This window comes from Ostrea edulis, chromosome 1 (genome assembly GCF_947568905.1).
Source record: "Ostrea edulis chromosome 1, xbOstEdul1.1, whole genome shotgun sequence".
In the NCBI taxonomy this organism is placed as follows: domain Eukaryota; kingdom Metazoa; phylum Mollusca; class Bivalvia; order Ostreida; family Ostreidae; genus Ostrea; species Ostrea edulis.
In genome coordinates, this window is record NC_079164.1 from 86,891,777 (window position 1) to 86,907,925 (window position 16,149).

The 16,149-nt window shown below is 38.4% G+C and overlaps 1 long non-coding RNA gene across 2 annotated transcripts; it reads left to right on the forward strand.

Moving 5' to 3' along the window:
- Positions 1-19: 19 nt before the first annotated feature.
- On the forward strand, positions 20-15,974 carry LOC125676641 (uncharacterized). Of its 2 annotated transcripts, none has more exons than XR_008802801.1 (3): positions 20-147; positions 225-324; positions 11,144-15,974. It is a non-coding gene; the product is annotated as an uncharacterized LOC125676641 (long non-coding RNA). The 2 variants fall into 2 exon arrangements; XR_007370815.2 differs by lacking the exon at positions 11,144-15,974 and adding an exon at positions 594-957.
- The last annotated feature ends 175 nt before the right edge of the window (positions 15,975-16,149 follow it).

Below are 16,149 nucleotides of genomic sequence, written 5' to 3' on the forward strand. Positions count from 1 at the left end.
AAATTTAGAAGCATGTCTGCACACCGGGCCCTTAGTTTTATCAATTGACACCTACTGCCGAACATCAAAGCCACTCTCATGTGTGTGCAGCTTTAATTTCAATCCTGGATTCTCACGCAAATGACAAACAATTAATTCCATCAATAGGTGATCGCTAAGATTTGTCAATATTTATTCGCTTTACTTTTGATTGTTAACAGTTTATTTTTAATGTTTACTTTCAGTTTAACACATAAACACTGGTAGTGTTCCTGCTGACTCACCTTAATTATTACTACCCACGGTACACTAGATGGGACCATTCATACGTTGAGCGTTTAAAAGGTATTTCATATGGGGTAATTCAACATAAATGTATAAATTAATCAATGTAGTTTTAATTAATAATGGAACCTACATTGGGTCATCCATCCTCTCCCGGGACAATGGTTGAATTCATAATTAACATTCAATGGCAGTCAACGGTTCTACAGCTTTTTAAACGTATACATTTTACTGGGAAATGAAACACATTTAATGTTGTTGCACCCGAAATTGTTGCATGACCTATTCATTTTTTTAACTGTAATTATTGATTTTTGTATTGTTTTCAGAATTTTACAAATACCCCTTTAGACAATCCTGCGTATGTTTTGACAAAGAGTTCAGAGGTCATATCAATGGATATCATGTAATGGAGTGTTCAATAACCGCTCACGAATAGCATAGAATATTTCATATATAGCAAGGCTTTCTTATCAATGATGTATTGACAAGCTGCGAGCACTGTATGAGAATTTATATTAGAATGTTTATATTTCCAATGCTTTTGTCTTTGGTATTTTTACTCCTCATGAATGCGCTGCAGTTGTGAACAATACGTGTATCAATTAAAGGTGGGAATTCCGACAGAAATGAAAGTAGAATGTATAAAAATACGTGAGGGCATGAACTGCAACGCTTCATGCCGATGTAACATTAAATAACGACCCCGTTGAAAAACTATTTCAATGGATGTCAATCTAATTAAAATTAGATGTTTGATCCGCTCGCGTGTTATGTATGCGAGTACGCGAGCGGATCAAACATCTAATTTTAATTAGATTGAATGGATGTTTGATTAATTTTCAACGTTGAAAATTGACCCAGACCGTTAATTAACTAGTACCCCCCTAAGGGTGAAATTTTGACCCTTGTTAAAAATTACCTTTAGAGATCATATCTGGAGGCGCCAAATTTCAATGTTGATTGATTAATTGTATATTGTTTAACGTCCCTCTTGAGAATTTATTACTCATATGGAGACATGACTCAGACGTCACCATTGCCATTGCCGGTGAATGGCTGAAAAATTTAGGCCTAGGCTCGGCGCTTACGGCCTTTGAGCAGGGAGGGATCTTTATCGTGTCACACCTGCTGTGACACGGGGGCTCTTGCGTATCGAATCAGTGGAGATATATAAACACCATATGCAGGTGATAATGGAATATTGCTACATAAATATGGGAAGTTGACGATGGGGAAGCTGAAATCATTCTGTTTGTAATAAAGTTGAGTTGTTAGTTTGCCGTTATTATCTATTTTCAATAAAATATCTAAGTATGAAGCAGAAGTAGGCGACTCTGTCGTATCTTTTATTTCGAGATCGCAGGAATATTGAATCGAAATATGAATGGAAATTGTTATTGTTAATAGATAAAACGTCGTCAATATATCTAAATGTGGAATTGAAGGCCACAGCAAGAGATATTTTCTTCTCACGTAGAAGTTTCTGAATAAATAATGACTCGAATGTTACTATTGAACCTGCATCTCGCTTTGGTGCCTCGTCGCGTACATGAACTCCCAGGAAGACCTGCCTGTGATAAGTAAGCCAAACTTGCAAAACACATTTTACAACAATTTGGTAGAAAATGATGTAAGAAAATTCGTGGTACGACTCCTCTATGAAAGTAATTTAGAAGGTGAAAGTCCTTCGCATGGTTAATGGTTCAAAGTCGTGTACGAAATTTGTGGTTCAACTCCTCTATAGTAGTGAAAAGATAGTCTCGCAAGCCGTTTGGCTTATCGCGTAGAATACTGCATTGACAAACGTGTAGGTGGCCTAGACTAGGGAAAGCGAGACTAGTGTAAAGATGGTGCAAAATACTTCGTACGGTTAATGGTTAAAAGTCGTGTATAAAAAATCGTGGTACAATTCCTCTCATCGTCGGAAACCCACGGTCGGTCGCTCTCTGTTTACCTCCCGTGGGACACAACGCCGATATTTTCGCATAACTCATTAAAATGCATGACCTTATGTGACCTATCGAGGACCAATGAGACTCGCCGTAAGTTTTCCCGAAACTCAAAAATGTCAGCTGTAATGGCGGCATCCATGAAAATGTTTGTGCTTTCTTGTGCCACTATCATGAATGCTACATAATTGGCACCCAGAATGGCTTATCATTTTGGCTAATACTTCACTTTCACATGTACCTCTCCCTTTCAAAAATCCTGGATCCACCTCTGATATGTTTATTATCATCACTGCTTCATGGCACGTGAATAAAATCAGTCATGCATGATACAATTTAAAAATTAGATGCAAATTTTAATCAAAATATGGTCTTACAATCCCGTTCACATGTCATTTTGTACTTAGCGTAGGTGAGACATCAATTGTGTTTACACGAGAGAGGTATGTAAAGAAAGACACAATTAATGGCTCAAATTGTGCCGACAACACAACTGGAACAAATTACGGCAGTACTTAATACGCAATTAAGTTTAACATACCTATATAAACCAATGAAATACCAAGTTCGTTAAAAAACACATTTCTCCCGTATGATGGATAAAAGTGGCGAGACTACGAGTGCTGAACATGCAGATCTGTACATAGACTCGTACGCAGTAGTAAACGCTTGGTAACACTGGCTTTTTCCTCCCCTGTCTTTATAGACACAAATACACCCTCCGCTTCAACAATGCAGATAAAGCATCTCGCTGAAAGTTTTGTAACTTGTCCAACTCAAACGTAGTAAAAATCTTCGCTTCGAAACCATGTTTTAGGGACTTTTTCATTGGTTGAATATCGCAATTGTTTGAATATCGCAATAAGGAATGGTAAAGCGACCAATCGCATTTAGAAGCCGAGACACACCTTCCAGCGAAAATACTGGCGTTATGTCCCGCAGTAGGTAAACCTAGAGCGACCGACGGTGGGTTTCCGACGATGAATTCCTCTATATGAGTAAAAAAAAATGTTGCAAAGTACTTCATACGGTTAATGGTCTAGGATCAATAGGCACAAAGCATGAAAATAACTCAAGTTATGACTTTAAAATTCACATTCATTCATTCAATTGAAGAGACCACTACGCCTAATTCAGTTATTGCTCGCATTAATTGAATTAGCGCTTTCTTCAATTGAATTGTTGTGAGCTTTGCAGTTCAATTGTTAACATCATTAATTCATTTGAAGAGAGCAACAATTGAATTATCAGATGCTATCAACAATTCAAGTAATACCCAATCATTCAGAATTAAAAACATTATCATTTATTTGTAGATTGTCATCTTCGCTAGCCAAGGGTGACGATACACGGTGTTCCTCTTTCACCGTGTATCGCCACCCTTGGCTAGCGAAGATGGTAGATTGTATGATTGTATATTGTTTTACGTCCCTCTCGAAAAATATTGCACTCATATGGAGACGTCACCATTGCCGGTGAAGGGCTGCAAAATTTAGGCCTATGATCGGCACTTAAGGCCTTTGATCATGGAGGGGTCTTTATCGTGCCACACCTGCTGTGACACGGGATCTCGGTTTTTGCGGTTTCATCCGAAGGACAACCCCCATTTAGTCGCCTCTTACGACAAGCAAGGGGTACTTGAATTGCTGCAAGCGTCAAATGAATTGATATCTTCAAATGGCTAAAGATATCTTCAGTTACAGTTTAAGTTTATGCTAATTTGGTTTTCATTATGACAATTTCGTGTCACGAAAGAGGTGTACGGAAAAAAAAACCAAGTCGCGGTATTTTAATCCGATTCCGATTGTATAAAATACTGAAGACAAAACGCAGAGAGGATCAACTCATTTCATACACGGCGCAAATTAACAATTCAAGACAGCCACATTAGATTCATAATGTACGTCTGTACTTCACAATCAGATTGCGCTCCCGTGACGTCATGATGATTAATTACACTTTTATCGATCAATCTCAGAGCACTTCTTCCCAAGATGATAATGAAAGTGAAATCTGATAGATATTGAGAATAATTTATCATATTCTCTTTAGTCTTTAAGTATTCCAGACCACTTACGTTCACGTCTGGTTGAGAAAACTCGGGTTATCTGCCGCTGGGTCCTGTTCTTCAAACATAATAACTGCATTGCCAGGCTCTATCATCATAGCAAAAAACCACACAGTAAATTCACACAAAACAACCACACAGTAAACTCAAACAAAACAACCACACAGCAAACTCACACAAAACAACCACACAACAATCTCAAACAAAACAACCACACAGTAAACTCACACAAAACAACCACACAGCAAACTCACACAAAACAACCACACAGCAAACTCACACAAAACAACTACACAGTACACTCACACAAAACAACTACACAGTAAACTCACACAAAACAACCACACAGTAAACTCACACAAAACAATCACACAGCAAACCCACACAAAACAACCACACAGCAAACTCACACAAAACAATCACACAACAAACCCACACAAAACAACCACACAGCAAACTCACACAAAACAACCACACAGCAAACAGAACAACCACACAGCAAACTCACACAAAACAACCACACAGCCATCTTCACAAGTCAAGGGTTATTGATTCGTTACCTCGCACTAACCCTTGACATCAGTCGCTAATTAAAAGTTGGGCTCGAAAAGAAGGATGACGCAATACGCTAAAATTAATCAGCCAATGGAATTTCTTGTTTCAGATGAAAGTTTGGTAAGGGAATAAACAGAAAGTAAAAATTGGCGTCCGTTGACGAAAAGATATGTGAAAAACATCAAATCGATCATTTGACTGAAAACCAAAAGCTTTCGATATCATGTATCAGAGAAGGAAAAGATGTTTTTATTGGGACTAAAACCGGCAGTGGTAAATCGCTATCTTACGAAGTTGTTCGCATTATTTTGGACAATTTGTTTAATTTGTTAAAACATAGTCGACAAACGTACTTCGACAATCCATCATTTTCATTCGGATCATACCCCAAATCCTCGTCTAATTGTTTCTTCAAGCAAAACGAACTCCCGAAAATCAATCGACGGTATCTGTCTTGTACTAATATTGGCCACAAATTTTACACCATAATGCCTTCGCCATGCGTGTTTACTGTTTTGTTTTGTTTTCGACCGATATAAAAGCCGTTGTCTGATTGGTTTGCAGCTTCATGCTGCAAACCAATCATATGCTTCTTCTCGAGCCCAACTTTTAAATAGCGACTGATGTCAAGGGTTAGTGCAAGGTAACGAATCAATAACCCTTGACTTGTGAAGATGCCACACAGCAAACTCACACAAAACAACCACACAGCAAACTCACACAAAACAACCACACAGAAAACTCACACAAAACAACCACACAACAAACTCACACAAAACAATCACACAGCAAACCCACACAAAACAACCACATAGCAAACTCACGCAAAACAACCACACAGTAAACTCAAACAAAACAACCACACAGCAAACTCACACAAAACAATCACACAGCAAACCCACACAAAACAACCACACAGCAAACCCACACAAAACAATCACACAGCAAACCCACACAACACAATCACACAGCAAACCCACACAAAACAATCACACAGCAAACTCACACAAAACAACCACACAGTAAACTCACACAAAACAACCACACAGCAAACTCACACAAAACAACCACACAGCAAACAGAACAACCACACAGTAAACTCACACAAAACAATCACACAGCAAACTCACACAAAACAACCACACAGCAAACTCACACAAAACAACCACACAGCAAACAGAACAACCACACAGTAAACTCACACAAAACAATCACACAGCAAACTCACACATAACAATCACACAGCAAACTCACACAAAACAATCACACAGCAAACCCACACAAAACAATCACACAGCAAACCCACACAAAACAACCACACAGCAAACTCACACAAAACAACCACACAGTAAACTCAAACAAAACAACCACACAGCAAACTCACACAAAACAATCACACAGCAAACCCACACAAAACAACCACACAGCAAACCCACACAAAACAATCACACAGCAAACCCACACAAAACAATCACACAGCAAACTCACACAAAACAACCACACAGTAAACTCACACAAAACAACCACACAGCAAACTCACACAAAACAACCACACAGCAAACAGAACAACCACACAGTAAACTCACACAAAACAATCACACAACAAACTCACACAAAACAACCACACAGCAAACAGAACAACCACACAGTAAACTCACACAAAACAATCACACAACAAACTCACACAAAACAACCACACAGCAAACTCACACAAAACAACCACAAAGCAAACAGAACAACCACACAGTAAACTCACACAAAACAATCACACAGCAAACTCACACAAAACAATCACACAGCAAACTCACACAAAACAACCACACAGCAAACTCACACAAAACAACCACACAGTAAACTCACACAAAATAACCACACAGCAAACTCAAACAAAACAACCACACAGTAAACTCACACAAAACAACCACACAGCAAACTCACACAAAACAACCACACAACAAACAGAACAACCACACAGCAAACTCACACAAAACAATCACACAGCAAACCCACACAAAACAACCACACAGAAAACTCACACAAAACAACCACACAACAAACTCACACAAAACAACCACACAGCAAACCCACACAAAACAACCACACAGCAAACTCACGCAAAACAACCACACAGTAAACTCACACAAAACAACCACACAGCAAACTCACACAAAACAATCACACAGCAAACCCACACAAAACAATCACACAGCAAACCCACACAAAACAATCACACAGCAAACCCACACAAAACAATCACACAGCAAACCCACACAAAACAATCACACAGCAAACTCACACAAAACAACCACACAGTAAACTCACACAAAACAACCACACAGCAAACTCACACAAAACAACCACACAGCAAACAGAACAACCACACAGTAAACTCACACAAAACAATCACACAGCAAACTCACACAAAACAACCACACAGCAAACTCACGCAAAACAACCACACAGTAAACTCACACAAAACAACCACACAGCAAACTCACACAAAACAATCACACAGCAAACCCACACAAAACAACCACACAGCAAACCCACACAAAACAATCACACAGCAAACCCACACAAAACAATCACACAGCAAACCCACACAAAACAACCACACAGCAAACCCACACAAAGCAATCACACAGCAAACCCACACAAAACAATCACACAGCAAACCCACACAAAACAATCACACAGCAAACTCACACAAAACAACCACACAGTAAACTCACACAAAACAACCACACAGCAAACTCACACAAAACAACCACACAGCAAACAGAACAACCACACAGTAAACTCACACAAAACAATCACACAGCAAACTCACACAAAACAACCACACAGCAAACTCACACAAAACAACCACACAGCAAACAGAACAACCACACAGTAAACTCACACAAAACAATCACACAGCAAACTCACACAAAACAATCACACAGCAAACTCACACAAAACAACCACACAGCAAACTCACACAAAACAACCACACAGTAAACTCACACAAAATAACCACACAGCAAACTCACACAAAACAACCACACAGTAAACTCACACAAAACAACCACACAGCAAACTCACACAAAACAACCACACAGCAAACAGAACAACCACACAGCAAACTCACACAAAACAACCACACAGCAAACTCACACAAAACAATCACACAGCAAACCCACACAAAACAACCACACAGCAAACCCACACAAAACAATCACACAGCAAACCCACACAAAACAATCACACAGCAAACCCACACAAAACAATCACACAGCAAACTCACACAAAACAACCACACAGTAAACTCACACAAAACAACCACACAGCAAACTCACACAAAACAACCACACAGCAAACAGAACAACCACACAGTAAACTCACACAAAACAATCACACAGCAAACTCACACAAAACAACCACACAGCAAACTCACACAAAACAACCACACAGTAAACTCACACAAAATAACCACACAGCAAACTCAAACAAAACAACCACACAGTAAACTCACACAAAACAACCACACAGCAAACTCACACAAAACAACCACACAGCAAACAGAACAACCACACAGCAAACTCACACAAAACAACCACACAGCAAACTCACACAAAACAACCACACAACAAACTCACACAAAACAACCACACAGCAAACTCACACAAAACAATCACACAGCAAACCCACACAAAACAACCACACAGTAAACTCACACAAAACAACCACACAGCAAACCCACACAAAACAACCACATAGCAAACTCACACATAACAACCACACAGTAAACTCACACAAAACAACCACACAACAAACTCACACAAAACAACCACACAGCAAACTCACACAAAACAACCACACAACAATCTCAAACAAAACAACCACACAGCAAACTCACACAAAACAACCACACAGTAAACTCACACAAAACAACCACACAGCAAACTCACACAAAACAACCACACAGCAAACTCACACAAAACAACCACACAGGAAACTCAAACAAAACAAGTAATCTCTATACTGAAGGATGGATTCTTCTCATATTTATGGAGCGAGTTGATATTTGTATGAAACAGCTACAGAATATCATTATATTAGGGGCTTGTCTTCCGGATTGTGGAAAATAAAATAAATGAATGAAAATATGAATCCTCTTTAAAATCACCTTTGAAGTCGTTTTGATAAAGATGCCGACACGTTTTGATAATTACTACATCATTTGAATTCCACCCCCTGTCAATAGTATCATTTCTATATAAGGGATGAAAGTCCCCATCTTGGAAAACAGTTCAACACCCGTGTCTGGTCTCTAAACTTAAATTTTATTGGATTACCGTGGCAACATTCGCTGCAGCGATGCTTTTCCTAAATGATGATATATTTTGTCGTCGGTCAACATGCTTTCTATCAAAAGAAAACACAAACGATCTCATCGATTTTGAGGCTCTAATGTAATGTAACGAGGAGCAAAATGTAACGTAAATCCTGGTCCACGCGGAATGCACCGTACGTAAATATAAGAATCGAACACAGTTCTTTGAAAGCCTAAACACAGAAGGATAGATGGTACGTACTTTTGTGTTAATGTGTCTATACGTCATTTTAATATACTTTTTAGTATCCATTCTGATAAGATATCATATTTTTTTCATATTTAGCCCATCGTTTGGCATAATTTTCGACAGAATTCATAACAGAGATGAAGTTCGTTCGCTAATTGCAAGACCGAGGTTCTCCGAATTTAGGACCTTTTAGAATAAGTGATTTCAGGTCCTCATTTTCAACTAAATCGACATCACCAGTAATGACATATCCAGCTGAAGTATAGTTAAAAGAAGATGAAGAACAAGAACACGTAGGTGGATTAAGTATAAGATGGTCTATATCTAGGCACTGCAAAATTTGTTAGTTTGTAATTCAAAAGTTTTGGATGCAATAGTAGAAGTATACTTGTAAGAAATACATGATGTAAACTGAACCTTTTCATGACGAAGAATGTTGCTGATGTTGGTGGCATCTATTCCTTTGATAGTAAAGAGTTAAAGGACACAATTACCCTGTACAAAACACGAAGAGATAATCTCTGCAGTGCTACAGTGAAAAGATGCGCTTGTCGATTTATTATGGTTAATTTTTTTTCATTCATTTACTGAAAGCAATTTTCATCAAATGCTTCATATTACTTTAATGTTACAATGTTTACTTACCCAGTAACTTATATTTCTCGATTTATGACGTTTATTTGAAGCTTAAACTGTAAAACAACCCCATAGTAAAGATCCTTGGAACATTTTCCGCAAAAAGTCATATCTCTATATTTACGCAGTGACAAGTTCCAGTAAAATGGAAGTAGTAAACAGCAGATTTTTCTTCTTCATATGATGTGTTTTTATAAACATAACGCACTTAAAATTTTCATATTGCATTAGTGAGTTTGCATGTTTGAATATTTCATACATTCATAATTTTTGAAAACCACACATTCAAGTGTTCTTTATGATAGTATTAATGCTTTAAACTTATTTTTTCTGCTTCAATTTTTAAATGAAAGATGTCTACGTGTTTCCTTGGAAATAGTTTGGAATGCTTAAAATTTTATCGGCCGAATTAATGTTTTGAATAAAAAGTACCTTGTTTACAATATTGATATATTGATAAAATTTTCACCGAAACTGTTTTTCTACCACGAACAGAAACTACATGTACATTGGACAGAACTTTGCAATTAGTGAAGAGAAAGCCATGATTAGATTGCTTTTTCAAAGGTACATTCCGTGTGTATGTCTATGTTTTTCGTTTTCTTTTCTTTCTTTTTTCTTTTTTGTTGTTGTTGCTGTTGATGTTTTAGGTATATTTCTTTACCTTCTATTTGCGAATATTTCACTCATATAGATTCGTCATCACATGCAGATGAAGTGCCACAAATTTTTACCTATGCATTGCGCTAGCTATAGTCGAGACTGTAGCAGTGAGGTTCTTTATCATGCCAATGGATACGATGACACATGACCTCCGTTTTTAAAGTCATATCCAAAAGACACGTGACTTTCGCTTCTGAAGCGGACACTTAGCAAAAGAACAGTCACTCCTATGTTAAATTTTTGGGAATTGAATAAGATAAATAAAATTGTGAAGGAGTGTTTAATTTACCAGGTTACCGCGACCAGTGTGTGCAGATGTATATGGGGATGAGACGGTGAATGCAGATATTGGGTTGTTTCTCTATAGCTACAATCTAGTGTCAATCACTATATTAGTTTAGTTATCCCTGGATCCTAATGATGTACGTTTTCTCTTGTAGATTCAAGGTCAGCATCGTTAAGGATCACGTGTATGAACACTTCCCACAGTTTGTAATGATGTCAAAATACGGTATCAAAATCAATTTAGAGGAACGAAAGAATTGATTTACTCTAGAGAATGGAACTGGAACAATGTTCACCTCACAAAAAACATATGTGTATATGATATGTTGACAGAGCCATCGCTAGAGCGAGCGCAGCCATGTGTATATGAGTGGATCCAGAAATTTCCCCACGGTTCTACCTAGCCCTTGGTTAGTGGGGTCGGACCACCCCCACCCCCCATATACGCGTGTCTGACACAGCCGCTACCAATGGAATTAACATGATTTAAACGAAACTGGAAAAATTTGTAGTGTATTGAAAATCGCACTGTTTGATAATAGAAAAATCACCAAGAATTACTATAGCGGTGATTATCGTGAAAAATTATCTAGTAATCCCCACGCACAGGGTGTATCAATGATGCATTCTAATTTCATGTTTGACCCCCCCCCCCCCCCCAACAACTCCCCTCTTTTTTTCGTTGCTGTAATGAACATTAATTAATGTCAAATGTTTTCATGGACATTTGTATAATTATGAATTTCGTTAGTTTTAATCGTCATGTGTGTGCATGCTAAATTCACCCTTCGACTCCTAAAGATCCGCTACTGTTCCAAGTGTAACGTAGACCGTTGCGTCACACATCTATCATTTTGTCTAGCCTGGTACCTGAGGCCTTCCTATGTTCAAAGAACGAAGGGTTCTTTGAACATCGGAAGGCCTCGGGTACCAGGTTATCGTTTTGTCATGGTATTACATATGGGGCGACTTCGGTTAATACGCGAGTACGAACTCGAATTACATGTACTGAGTGGCAATCGAACTGTGAGAGTTTCAACTGTAATGAAAGGCGAAGATAACGAATAGTGATCAATGTCATAACTCCCACAAGGAATACAAAATAAAGAGTTGGGCAAACACGGAGTCCCGGACATACCAGAGGTGGGACCAGGTGCCCAGGGGGAGCAAACATCGACCGGTCACACCCGCCTTAAGCCCGATGTATTGATCAGGTAAATGGAGTAATCCGTAGTAAAAATCAGTGTACCAAGAACGGCCTAACAATCGGTATGAAACACGTCAAACAGCATTTGACCCAATGATAGGTTTGATGGGCAATATGACGTATTGTGACATTTGAACTCTACCCAAGTAACCCTGCCTTTCAGGAGGGTTAGTGTGGAAAGGAAAACCAAGATGGCGGTGTGATATACCTTGTGAATAGTTTCTTTATACTTTATACGAAGACAATTTTGTCTTATAGATATTCAAAACGTCGAGTGCCTGTAGTAGAAACATGTCGGTCTTGGACTGCGCATGTGTCAGTTTTCAAACGATTGATTACAAAATATTGGAACAGATCAGAGAGCTACAGATCCACTCCTTATAAAAACCTTCAATTTACGGCGCACACAAAAATGTGCACTGTTGATGCCTTACATTGCCATATTCTTGCATCGTCGTCTCATCAATTTTATATAGGAAAATTCCTAACATATTTTCCTACTATACTTGTGTCCAAATATACCTTCAACTATTCGTTAAAGCCCCAAACCCGAAAACTCACAGCTTTAAATGAATACTGTTTATGTTTTACATGTTATATCTTCACTCTGCAACATAAAAGACAGATGTCAGAAAGAAATATCTCAGTAACCAGATAGATCGCCCAAGAATCCAATGTTTTCTAGCGAGAATCCTGGGGACTGTACTCCTATGTTTTGATGAAAGCTGCAGGTTTGTGGTTTGTGACCCACATCCTTGGGAGACATCTTCCATTCCCTACATTCTACTGACACAGGTGTATGTAATTTACATAGGAAGTTTTGAAATAATTATTTAAAGGTTTATATCACAGAAATTATAATGTAAAACAAATAAACATAATACAAGCTCTTACATGAAAGGTGAAGGTAACGAACAGTGACCAATCTCATAACTCCTATAAGCAATACAAAATAAAGAGTTGAGCAAACACGGACCCCTGGATATACCAGAGGTGGGAACAGGTGCCTAGGAGGAGTAAGCATCCCCTGTCAACCGGTCACACCCGTCGTGAACCCTTTCTGTAGTCAAATTCAGTGTGCCAAGAACGGCCTGACAATCGACATGAAACACGTCAGACAGCATTTGACCCAATGATAGGTTGTATTGGCAAACAAGATCGTTATAACGACCATAGAATTTGCGAAATGTTGGCTTTAAACGAGACTATTGGAACTCCTGCACTATCAACTTGTTTGTCAGAGGCCTGCTTCGATTTAAAAACTAACCATACGCAGAACAAGCTCTTGCGTATGATGTTTTAAGTTGGACAGTGGACTGATCCCCAACTCCTTCGTTTAGAATTTTTGTGAAGGATTCGTAAATTGAAAAATATTATGTCTGAAAATTTTGTGTATTGAATTAAATCTGTAACATTTTTTAAACAAAACAATATTCTTTCAGAAATGATTTGAATTATAGATTTTAAACTTGCGTTTATGCTTAGTTGTCGGTATGTCCGTCATTATTGAAATTCTGTGTCGATATAGAATTGGGATAACATCTCCAATTATGCAAAACAATACCCAACTTTACTTAATTCCACAAATCTCACCCCACCCCAACTCAAACAAAGATACATGTAGTTATTTCATGAGTAAAGGAATTTTAACACGAGGCCCATAAGTCACATCGCTCACCTGAGTCACCTTGGTCCATGTCTAAAGGTTTTCCCTATATATATTTGCATGTAAAACTATGATCCCCATTGTGGCTCCAAACTACCCCGAGGGCCCTGATTTTTACAAACTTGAATCTGCACTATGTCAGTAAGCTTTCATGTAACTATAAACTTTTCTGACTCAGTGGTTCCTGAGAAGATATTCCCTATATATTTGTATGTAAAACTTTGATCCCCTATTGTGGCTCCATCCTATCATAGGGGGCCGTGATGTTAACAAACTGCACTAAGTCAGGAAGCTTTCATGTAAATGTATTCTTCTCTGGCCAAATGGTTCTTGAGACGATTTTTAAAGATGTTCCCATATATTTGTATCATAGGCGCCTGGGTCAAGGATATTGCACTATATAACCTGTACGTAAATAATGGAGGAAATTCGAACTTCAAATAAATATTTCTCTCCGATTTATGGTGTCTTTTTATACATTTTTTCATGTTTCAGGAAGCTTAAATACATGTATCATTATCACAGAACACTAATTTATCCACGTTTTAAAAAATGTCTTATCCCACCGATTCATAATATATAACAAGGCTCATTCTCTCACCAGAGGGCGCGTTACGCAAGCTTGCGCACGGAACTCTGGGTAGAGAATGAACAAGGCTTGCAACTCAATCTACCCCTTTCCGTACCCCACGAGAGATATTTGTCGATTAAAAGTTATTTACACTGCTTACCAGCTAGTTTCAGGGCCCCATTCACTCCCGGTAATTCTTCTTTAATGATTACAATACTCTAAAAACAACTGTCTATCCGTTGTATATTTTTAATATTTTTTTCCCGTCCAGTCATCTCATTCAAATCTCTAATCACGGAAGTGCGTGAACAGTACAAAACTCGAAAAGGAATAAGGGCTATCCGAATTAATCACGAGTTCCGAAAGATGCGAGAGCTATGTAAATCCCAGAGGATATCGAGAGTATTGGTGCTCTATCTAACAACAGCCTAAACTATCAAGGTTTTATGAATTCCAAAACAATGCGACATAAAAAGAAATGACAACAAAATTATACAGGTACCCAGAAGTGAACGAGGGGGTGAAGGGCCACAAATTCTATGGTCGTTATAATGATCTTTATTGCAAATACAACCCCGTCGTTAGGTCGAATGCTGTCATGTGTTTCATACCAATTGTTAGGCCATTCTTTATATATACTGATTTTGACTACGGATTATTCCGTTTACCCTATGAAGATGGAGGTTCACGGCAGGAGTGACCTTTCAACATGGGATACTTACTTTTCATACCTCTGGTGTACCTGTAGCGGTCAGCCTGGTTCGATCGCCGGTGGCCAGATAGCTCAGTCGGTAGAGCACCTAACTAGAGAATTTAGGTGGCCCGGGTTCGAATCCCGGTCTGGTCCGTTGCATTTTCTCCCTTCCTGTTGCATTTGGTGCCGTTGACCACCCCTGGACTTTCAGGTGAAAGTCCTGCCAGGGTCAAAAAGAGTGTGGGTTGTGTGTCGTCGAGAGCGAATTAAGACAATTTAAGGAGGGAGGAATGTAGCGGTCAGCCGGGTTCGATCGCCGGTGACCAGATAGCTCAGTTGGTAGAGCACCTGACTAGAGATTCAGGGGGCCCGGGTTCGAATCCGGTCTGGTTCGTTGCATTTTCTCCCTTCCTGTTGCATACCCGAGGATCCTTGTTTGTCCTACTCTTAATTTTGTATTCTCTATGGGATTCCTCACTATTCGTTGTCTTCATTTTTCATCAAGAGATTACGGTAATTGACAACTCTTTTATGATTTATCTCTCTCATACAGATATTTAACTCATAATGCTTGTCCCACGCTAAGTAAAGACCCAATTTTTTAACACCCCATACTGATCCCTGAACTATATCGTCTTTATCATGGAATAAAGAGTAATAGCTATATAATAAGATAATAAGTACACATTTAGTTTTCCTCAACTTTTGATATAAAAAGCATATTATTATATCGCTCGGAAAAGGTGCGCGTTTTCTTTTGTTTTGTTGATTTTGTTGTTGCTGAGTTGCTGTGAACTTAATTTAGAATTTTATAAGCTTGCTTTTCATAAAAAAAAATCGGTATAAAAACACAAAATGGTCGAGTTGTAAATTTGTAATTTAGAAACTTAAGTTATTTTTCATGACACTTATATCGAAAAAGTCTTGGTCAAAATACCGACATGAAACACCATTGAGCTTCTATATTTTTTAGTGTAACAACTTTAGATGATTTTAGTGAGATAGGAAGTCTACAAAGAGGGT